This window comes from Onychostruthus taczanowskii, unplaced genomic scaffold (assembly GCF_017590055.1).
Source record: "Onychostruthus taczanowskii isolate IOZ18803 unplaced genomic scaffold, ASM1759005v1 scaffold16, whole genome shotgun sequence".
Classification (NCBI taxonomy): Eukaryota; Metazoa; Chordata; class Aves; order Passeriformes; family Passeridae; genus Onychostruthus; species Onychostruthus taczanowskii.
Window position 1 is genome coordinate 10741071 of NW_024498795.1, and position 10257 is coordinate 10751327.

Sequence of the window (10257 nt, forward strand, 5' to 3'; positions counted from 1 at the left end):
TTCTTTCTGTATAAATTACATAGTGAATAAGTGATTTAAGAATGAGAGCTGAGAGAGAACTAATGCACAGTGTTGTGGAACAAGCAAGAGGAAAGCTACTGCAAGGACAACTTTAAAATAATTAAGTCCATAACATCACCCTTGTCTACCACCTGCAGCACAAAGAGAGAGAAGGGGTAGTATTTTAATATTTATCTAACTCTCTTGCAAATATCTCTAGATGGCTGACTAAATTCACACTGTTACTCCAGTGCAATCCCTCAGAGTGGTGCCTTTTTGCACTCGCAAGCTGAAGTGGTGTAGGTATGAAGACAAGTTAACAAACACTGAAATCTTGCGCAATGGCAGATGCTGGAACCCAAACAAGTATCTGTTTTTATATGGCCTGGATACCCTGGCAGCCAGGTGAACAGAGCAGGGTATGCCTTCAGTCCTGCTGCAGCATTGGTTTTGGTCATAGCTCTGTGTCAGGTTTGGGGGATGAGGGTACAGAGCTATACCTGGCAGTTCATGGGCATTTAAGTGCAATTCCATGAGTGTTATCAATGACAAAGCTGGCATCATGACTGTGTCACCTTAAGGTTATCTTGTTCTTTGTGGGCAGGGAAAAAGTAGCCTGGAATAGTTAACCCAGGTCAACATGCTGACAACAGCTCATAGCCTTGTTTGTGATATGCACGGCCCAAAAGAGAACATTCACATTCCCTCCTGCTCCTTCAGAAGGACATTTATCAAGTTATGTTTTATAAGCTTCCCTTTTAAACTCAGGGTTATGCATAACTGTTATGGATTTGGAAGGCTTATGAGAAACATTTATTCTGGTTCTCAGCAGCATATACAAAACAAAATTTTCCTGCCTGGAAGAAGAACCTGCTACTAATTTATTGAACAAGTCCTTTAATTGTCCATTAGGGTCAAATCAGCCTTTTCCCTCACTGGATACCCTGAATGGAGTAAAGTTGCCTGCCAGAAAGCTCATGTGAAATAACTTCGTTGTGTTCTGTGTCTTTGATGGAAAGCCAGGACTGTTGCCTGCAGAGGTATGGGCTTTACTGTGTATCCATCCCTTTATTCAATGCAGAAATGAAACCTGTGTTACCACTTCCAGTAGAAACTGAATACCTAGTGGTAATGACCTTGCAATTTCTAGATGGCAATCTGATTGTCGAGTTAATTGTGCCTACCAATAGAAACACAGTACGTGACTTTTTTGCAGCAAAATCAATTAAAATGTCTATTGCTGTTTATTCTCTGTAATTTATAATGAGCCTTTATTATTTCTATTGCAATAACACCCAGAGGCACTTGCAAGGACTGGGAGCTATGGTAAGCAACACCCTGCACAAGCACATGGGAAAGTGGGATGTTCTCCTTGGGGATGTCTTGCAATCTGTGTGCAGACAAGCTGCAACAGGTGAGTGAGAAGTTTCACCCAGTTTCTCATATGTCTGGTTTTTGTAGACTCACTCAGACAAAACCACCGTAGCTTGTTCCAACACTGTTTCTCCAGCTAAACCAGAATAATGCTAGTACCAAACAAACCTGGTGTTTCCTATTTGGTATAAACTATTTGTATTCTTTTGATCAGCTCTCATTTGTCTACCTCCCCCAGCTCTAGAGGCCTGCTTGGCTTTTAATTATACACAACTCAATGTACCTGTCATTTTGGTCAGATGCTCTTGGCTTCAGATTAACCATGTGGCATCAAATCAGAGTGAGGGGGCTGAGGGCAATGTGTCTGATGCCGCCCGTACTCACTTAAATATGCAAGTAGTGTGTCAGGTGATGCTTAATCAAGTCTGTTTGTTATCTTTTCATCTTTTTATCTGCCCTAGTGTATTTTGCTCCGCTAACTTGTGCCAGTGTGTCCTTATTTAACCTTCAACAGTTCTTAAATCACATCCTTTCTGCATTTATCATTGAAGTCATTGAAACTTGTTAATTTTTATTACACTTAGGTAAAATTATTTATTGCATTCTAGCAAAAGCTTGGGACTTGAATTGAATCAACTTAATGTTTGTTCCAGCTTTGCTACAAATTTGCCGGATGAAGCGGGTAGGTCCCAATCTAGCCAGTGCGATTTCCTCTTCTATAAAGAGGTGCCCATTGCATGGCAATATGTGGTCCAAGAGCTCCAAAACCAGGTGTCAACCACTGAGCTGTTGAAGGAAAACACTGTGCAGCTTATTATTGCAGTGGAGTCTGCAGACACTCTGCACTTAGGCAAATATGTGCAGTGTGTCCTCACGCCAGACCGTCCTGGATTGCTAAGCAAATTGTATTCTACTTGTCATCTGTATGGCAGTTGTCTTCTGTTAAGTGGGCAGTTTTCTTTATCTCTTCCACAACCAATCCTCCCTCTGGGGCAGACATCTGCTGATAACAGGCTATTGAATGTCACTGCATGACTGAAGAGAACTAAAGCACCCATTGTGAGATGCTCCGCCCAGAGGGAGGAGACAAGCTTTCCTACCCAGATATAATCTTGAGATTTTGGAATACCAGCATAGCTTCTCCACTGGATTTCCCAGAGGAACAGCTGCCTCTTCCACTGCATCTTCAGAGGAAGACTACACCTTTCTACAGGATCCCTGCTCCACCAGAACCACACCTGACACTACAGGAGGACTGCAGCCACAATTCCAATTGGACTGCTACCAGCACCCTGACCAACAGGGTGTCAGGTCATATTCTACTCTGTCAGTGTTGTTTTGGTTTACTGCATTGTTTATTTTATCTTTTAATTTTCTTCCCTAATAAAGAACTGTTATTCCTGCTCCCATGTTTTTTGCCCAAGACCCCCTTAATTTAAAATTTATAGCAATTTGGAGGAAGGGTGTTTACATTTTCCATTTCAGGGGAGGTTCCTGTCTTCCTTAGCAGACACCTGTCTTTCCAAACCTAGACACAGACACTGCACATAAGCACTGAAATGCTGACAAATTCGAAGTTTGACCAACTAACAGCTGTGTATGGTTTGCATGACCATCATGCATCATCATTTACTGAGCCCTTATAGCACCATGCTGCCACGTGGTCACAATTTGCTGTCCAAGTGGAGAATATAGGCAGAACTGTCACAGAGGAGTGCCTAAGGGCACTACCAACATCTGATTTGTCAGAAAGAGCAGGAGTTCAGGGTTTCTGAACTACAATTCACCTGAGGAGCAGACTGATTTTGATTCAAAGACATTTTGTCAGTTTTATATCAGTTTGTCCTGGTGAGTAGGGTCTGATGCAGTAGCATGGCCAAGGCACCACCTCCAGAAACCGTTCTTGGAGTCTTCAGAAAGCGAAATAATTCTTCTGCCTCTTATGCAATATATTCCAGGCAAGCAGATCATGAGGTCATGATATCACTTTTCCAAGGGGATTATCAGAGCCTATATCCATATGCTGGATGTATGCACACATGTGCATGTATATACCACACAAGAACATATCTGTCCAATCTGTGTAAAACTGCAGAGTGTTTCAGCTTTGCACTGTAGCTTATTGTCATGCTCCATCTGTGCATCCAAGCCATTTGCCATAGCAAATATTTGTGTCCAGTGTTCCTTCCTCACTTAGTTATGCTCCCCAACAGCACATCCCAGATCACTCTGCTGATTCTTGTTCCTAGCAAGGTAGAGCACTACGCAGCTCTGGTGCCAGCTCTGAACCAACTCACTTGACATTAAAAGCAGTACATTAAAGCATTAGTCCAGCTAAAATGCCTTCTCAACATTGTGAGAGCAAAATGGATTATCTAGAGACAGTTTAGGTATGTGTCTCAGATTTCATCTTGCCACAGTTGCTAAGCATATGGTCCTGTTATTGATCCCATGAGAGTTAGTATCTCTCTAAGTCACAGAGGAGGTGAAGCAAAAAGTGTATTGAGTCATATATTTCAAGATCAAAGGGACTATTATGATCATATAATGTTAGTTCCTGTATGTTGTATAATTTCATCCAGTAATTCCTGCATCAAACACAAACAGTTTCAGCTGCTACACATCTTTCAGAATGAAAAATAATTGTTGGGGTTTTTTTTTAACTCAAATGATGAAGGAACCATCTCAACAATTTGTTTCCGAAATAGTCTTGAAAAATCTACTGCTTGAAGTTTGAATTTGTCTAGTTTCAGACCCTTGATAGTGTTTTGATATGCTTTCATGTGCAAAATTAAGAAGCTTTTCACTCCCAGAAATCATCCTTTGTAGTGATTTAGGCCATGAACAAGTCACAATACTTTCCCTTTATATTCTATGAATAGAGTGGGATGCTTTATTGAGTTATGGCCATAGGAATTTTTGATGATGAGCTACTCAAAATGTAGCTCATCACAATACAAAAAAATTTGTATGAATAAGGCAAAAATCCTGGGATGTCAAACACAGTGAAAAGATATCAAAATATGAGCTTCAGTGTACACTTTTTCCTTTTTATAATGCACATAATCCACTGCACACCATAATAAGCATATCAACAGGGCGTTGACTTTTTTTACCTGAAATACATCAGATCAGTGTAAGGGTCAGTTTTACATCTAGGACTAAAATGGAACCAACAAAACATGTTTGACTAATTAGAAGTACTGTCTTATTCCTGTGGTTCCTAACGTTACTTTTTATAATCTTCCCTTCAGAGAGATCTGACCTAGTGGATGTTAATGTAAAGGGAACTTTGTCAGTGATGTCTGGATCTTTGAAATAAATCTCGTTATGTTATGCTAAATTAATATATTAGGTTTTCCTGTTCCCAAGCCACACCATTTGGGTTTTTTTTTGTTTGTTTTTGTTTGTGTTTTTGTTTTTTGTTGTTTTTTTTTGGTTTTTTTTTTGTGGAGGCTATCTCATCTGTGAAGACCTGGAAAACAATAACAGCCTAATCAATCAAGTGGAATAGAACACAGTGGTCTTTGTGTAAATAAGAAACTAATTCTGGTATTGTAAAAAGAGTAGAATAGAGAAGAAAGAAAAGAAATCTTGAAGTATGCAGAACAAGATTATCTGAGTAGTATATTTTTGATGAAATTATATGGAAAAGCATATTTTAGTAAAGCAACATTCCAGTTGCAGAATGTTAGTCTCACATGGAGCTACATAATTCATATGTGCATTATCAAATGCACAAAATATCAAGTCAAAAAAAAAAAAAAAAAGGCCGAATTCAGAACAGTATGAAATTCTCATGACATTCCCAGGAGCCAAAAGCAGAGCTGCTGTGAGAAGGCATAACTCCATTTAGTCCCAGGTGTGCAGTACAATATCCTGTTGCTGGAAAAAAGAGCCTTGTATATTACCTTTGGTTAGGCTCATAGCAAACATTACCATTCTAACACAAATTACTCCAGACAAGGCTGGTATTTTATGTCTGTTCAGTGCTTATATCAAATGAAGTACAAATGGGCTGGAGTTTGTGCTACCTCGTTTTCTGTACAATTCTGAAATTTCTGAGGCATCAGATTTGGTTAACTTGTGGATTTTTCCAATAGTCAGTATGACTGGCTGGAAAAGGAAGTGTGAATTATTCTTGCAATTAACTCTGACTCTGAGGCAGATAATCATCATTGTAAGGAGCATTATATATAACCTGCAGCTATTTGATCTCATGCTGTAATTCTCTCAGCTCTTCTAAGCTAAACAAAGGTGGGTGAATCAATAGTAGATGGTTTTGTTCCAGGAGAAGAAAAGCACGTGCAAGTCAAGTGGAACAATATTGCCTTTTGTATCATTACTGAATAGATGTCCCTGCACACTGCACTGCAGTGATAATCTAAATGAAGAGCTCCATGTATTTTGGAACCTCTGAGTTTCCACCACTACTATGTCTATGCTGGGATGTCACTTTTGTCTAGACCTTGCAGGCTTTTCCTTGTGCTCATCCCTATGACACAATGGCTTGATGTGGTGACAAACAGCAGACCTGTATAAGGCCTTGCATATGGAGTCTTGGTTCAAGATAGCCATGGGAAAGCTAACAGCTCTTCATGAAAACAGAAGCAACAGCAAAAAAGAATTCTACAGATCAGGACTAGTTTCTTGCACCTAATTCAATAATCCCAACTGTCTCAGTAAAAGAATAAAAACAGTATCTCACAAACAACCCTTTCTTGCATGTAGACACCTTGTCCAAGACTGACCAATTACAATAGGGTAACAGCTTGTTACCAACCAAGAGGAGATAGACATGAGAGGGTTTATAAAACTCTGTATAAAGGGGTGTAAAAAAGGAAAGCTTTAGTTTTTTTTTTCTCTCCTTGAAAGAGTGTGCCTCATTCCCCTGAAATGCGATCTACAGTGGCAGTTTGATACCAGTGAAATAGAAGAAAAATGCCCTATATTTTTCATTGACTCGTTGGTGTGGCCTTTTGCTTGGTTACACATCCTTTGTACTCACTTGCAGCTGATGGGAGGTCACCAGGCTAACAGCACCTGCATAAATGTAGAGGGGATAGCAGGCTGAGCCTCTGGCTCTGAATGTGCAGAGAAGCAAACCTGAAATCAGTGTGCTAGTGGAGCTTATTGGTTTTGGGTGTAAGATGGAGATATATATGATGCTTTAAAGGGAAAAGAAACCCCAAAACCCAACTCAGGAAAAAAATTTGTTGTGTTATTCTGTCCCAGTTCTATTTCTATCTTTATATTATACCTATCTTCATCCTGTCATCTATGATAAATTAGTTTAGTGCCCCATAATTTCTAAATGTCTAAATTTACTCTTTTCTGTTGACATGAACTGAAGAGCTACTGTGTTTCACTGGTCTGTGAATGAAATAATTTACTTCCTTGCTTACTTCAGCAATGCATTTTGGAACTTACAAAGATAAATAAAGTCTGTAGAGCAATTGGAAAACCTTACACAAAAAGGCACCACAACTATGCAAAGAACAACTGCCAGTATTAGTGAATTACTTCAGCCACCAAGGGAAAATGGGCTTCCTTTTTAATACAACAAACAAACCACAGCAGTATTTACTGAACACTTTAAAGATAACAACAGCTACATAAATACTAATAATTATTAAGGTTTCTTTGTGAAAACATTGATTGCACGGTGATTAACAGTATTGCAAATTGAGAGCCCATATACAGGCAGATTAAGCACCTCTGGGTTACAGGGAGCCCAAAACTGAAACCATCCCTCTCTCCAAAGGCTCCAAGATGAAAGAAATGCTCCCAAAAAGGAGGTTTCCATGCCAGAAGTCTCATTCTGGTTGAACAGTGTCTTTGCTGAAGCTAGATACAACTTCAGCCTGAATCAGACAGAGAAAGACTTCAGTGCCAGTTCTCCATGACAGATCCCCCCAGACAGCCTGTGTGTTGTATCTGCCAGCATTAACAAGAGCAAGAAGAGACCAACAAATCTCTCCCTTTAACCTGTGCTAGCCCCACATTTCAAATGTTGCTCAGAAATAAGAAAAGCCCATTATAGCACAAGATCACTCAAAAAACCCCAAAAAACAAAAAAAAAACCCCAAAAAAACAAAAAAAAAAACCCAAAACAAAACAAAAAAAAACCCACAAAACCAAAAAAAAAAAAAAAAAACAAAAAAAAACCCAAAAAAAAAAAAAAAAAACCCCCAAAAAAACAAAAAAAAAAAAAAAAAAAAACCCACAAAAAAAAAAAAAAAAAAAAAAAAAAACCTAACCAAAAAACCTAGTAGTTGCATCATCTCAGAAGGTCTCAGAAGGTCAGCTCATGTGCTGTGTGGGACACAGGGACCCAGGTGTTCTTCACATGTTTCAAGAGATCCCCAGCTGCAGTGACCATTCATAGAGGCAGCTGGACACAGGACTTGGGAAGTCCTACTCTAAGTGGTGAGGAGCAGACATGCATCTTCTCATGGACAGGCATAGTTGAAGAAGCTCTTTGCTGAGTAACTGGTCTCTTTGGGACAAGACAACTCTCCCAAGAAAATACACCTGGCAAAAAGGAAGGGCCATCTGTAGATATTGGATACCTGCATTTGTTGTCTCAGCTTTCTTACTTCAGCTGTTGCAGGACCACTGGCTTGCCTTGTCCTCTCTCCTATGCTCTGCTATCAGGAAAAAATAGGAGACCTTCACCAAAAATGGATGCTTCCACCTTTTTTAAGAGGACTACAGCCTGTCTGATAGTAAGTATTTATTGCATAGCTACTGAAGACCTTCTAATGATTATTCACCTCCTTTACAAATATGAAAGGGCTTTTCACTGAGAGTGTGGTTGTTGCCCATTGTTGATCTGTAGAAAATTTAGGGTGAAAGTTCAATATTGAGGCCAGGCTGCCCAGAGTCCCTCTACTGTTCTCCAAAATAGTATGCTCATCTTCAGCCCGCTGGAGGCTCCAAATAAACATGTCCTCTCCAGTACTGTTTGTTAAAGAAGTTAGAGTGCAGTCCCTTGTAATGCTGTGCAATTTAAGACACAAATAAGGCTCTTGAGATTTCTGCATGCTCAATATTTTTTAGTCTCTTGCAGAACTTAAACCTGGATACTGTCATCCCTTAAGCATCTTGCATAATTCTTTGGTTCTGTACCAGTTCACCTGCAAGTTTCTGTTAGGCACAACATTATTTTAATTTAAAAATACAGCAGCATAAATTACCTAAACAAATAATTTTTTCTTATTACATTGTTGGAAAACTTAAAGCTTTCCTATTTAATGCAGAATAGAAATTGAATAGGAATTCCAGCATGCAAGAAAAGGTACACCCGGTTCTGTTCTCTTCACCGAACACTGACTTCTTACCTAACTTACTCACAAAAAGAATAACTTTGTAATTTGATAATTCACATGGCTAATTTGCAATACATAAACTACATTCATTTGTGTTAGCTCACTTATAGATTTCCTTTTAACTCACCAAAGCACAAATGCAGCAGTTCAGCTGAAACATAGGCAGACATTTCTTAAGCAAGAATTATTTTGTGTCCTTACAATCTTCCTTGTCTTCAACTTTTAAAGCAATTCAATAATTTGCCAAGGTTTGAAAGCGGGTGAAATGCCTGGATTTATGTACTGAACTAACTTTTTAACTCAACTCACTGTAAATTAATCTAATGTTTTTGTGGCTAACAGGACATGGTATATACTGTTTATACTCCAGAAATGACTGGGTTTTAATGGGGTGTCTTAGAGCAATATGGTTAAAACATAGCTGCTCACAAGCCACCTGCAATTTGCACTGCCTTCCCCACACAGGCACGAGTAGCATGTCTAAGTGTCTTAACCACAATAAAGGCCAAAACTGCTGTTCAAACTTCATTTTCCATGTCTGCAATAATTAGTGGGTCTGTTCAGGTATGGCTACCCTGGTGTAACCCTCTCACCAACTGTTGAAACACCTGAACACTGTGCAATTCTCCCTTAGCTCCTGCCACAGACCTGGGGAATGAGTGCTTTGCATAGTAGCTGTGGGTACCAAACCATAGTGCCACATATCTGCGTGCAGAACATACAAATACCACTTGTGTAGCATCTGTGTGGTTTGTTGTGCCTGACAGCTGAGTTTCTAATGCACTTGCACCTGTGGAAAAATGCCCTTTTGGCCATTGTTGGTTTGCTCAGCAACCAGTCCTCCTCTCCCCACAAAAATGCACACAGGGCTGGGGAAGGATCCCCATAAGCTGTGTAGGCATTTCAAAATAAACTTTTCCATTGTGTTTTGTTGCTGGACAGATTGGCAGATCAAGATGCTGCAATTGAGAGGACTTCCTCTTGCTTTTTTCTTGGTTGGTAGCTTTTGGCATCACTTGCAATACTCTTGATCATTTTTATGGAGCTTCATGTAGTAGCAAAAATGTTACCTCACCCCTGGGCTGACAGGAGAACTTTTGCTGTTGTGATGGCTCAGGCAGCATCTCACCTCTAGTCTCACATGGCACTTGGAGGCACAGAGGAATGGTCACTGTCAGCAAAGGGAGGGCAGGGGAGTCATGGGGCTGCTCCATGGCCAACTGAATCCCAACAGCTGCAAGGTCCGGGTATCCTTCTGGCACAAGGGCCGAGTGCTCCCTACGCACGCTGTCACGGCTGTGTGGCCATGACGGCGTGGAGACACGTGTCTGAAGCAGCAGGGGTGCTTGCCTGTGCCGGGTGGAGTGGGGAGCAAACGTGGGTGCTGGGATCGGTGGGGTGTGGAGGACAGGAAGGGCTGTGGTGCAGAGGCAGCTCCTGGGCCAGCCCCTGCTCTCGTCACGGTCCCGCGTTCAGCGATGCGGGCGGAGGCTCCAGCCCGTGGTGACCCTGTGGCAAGGGCCTGGTGCGTTCAGGGAGCGTGTACTGGACA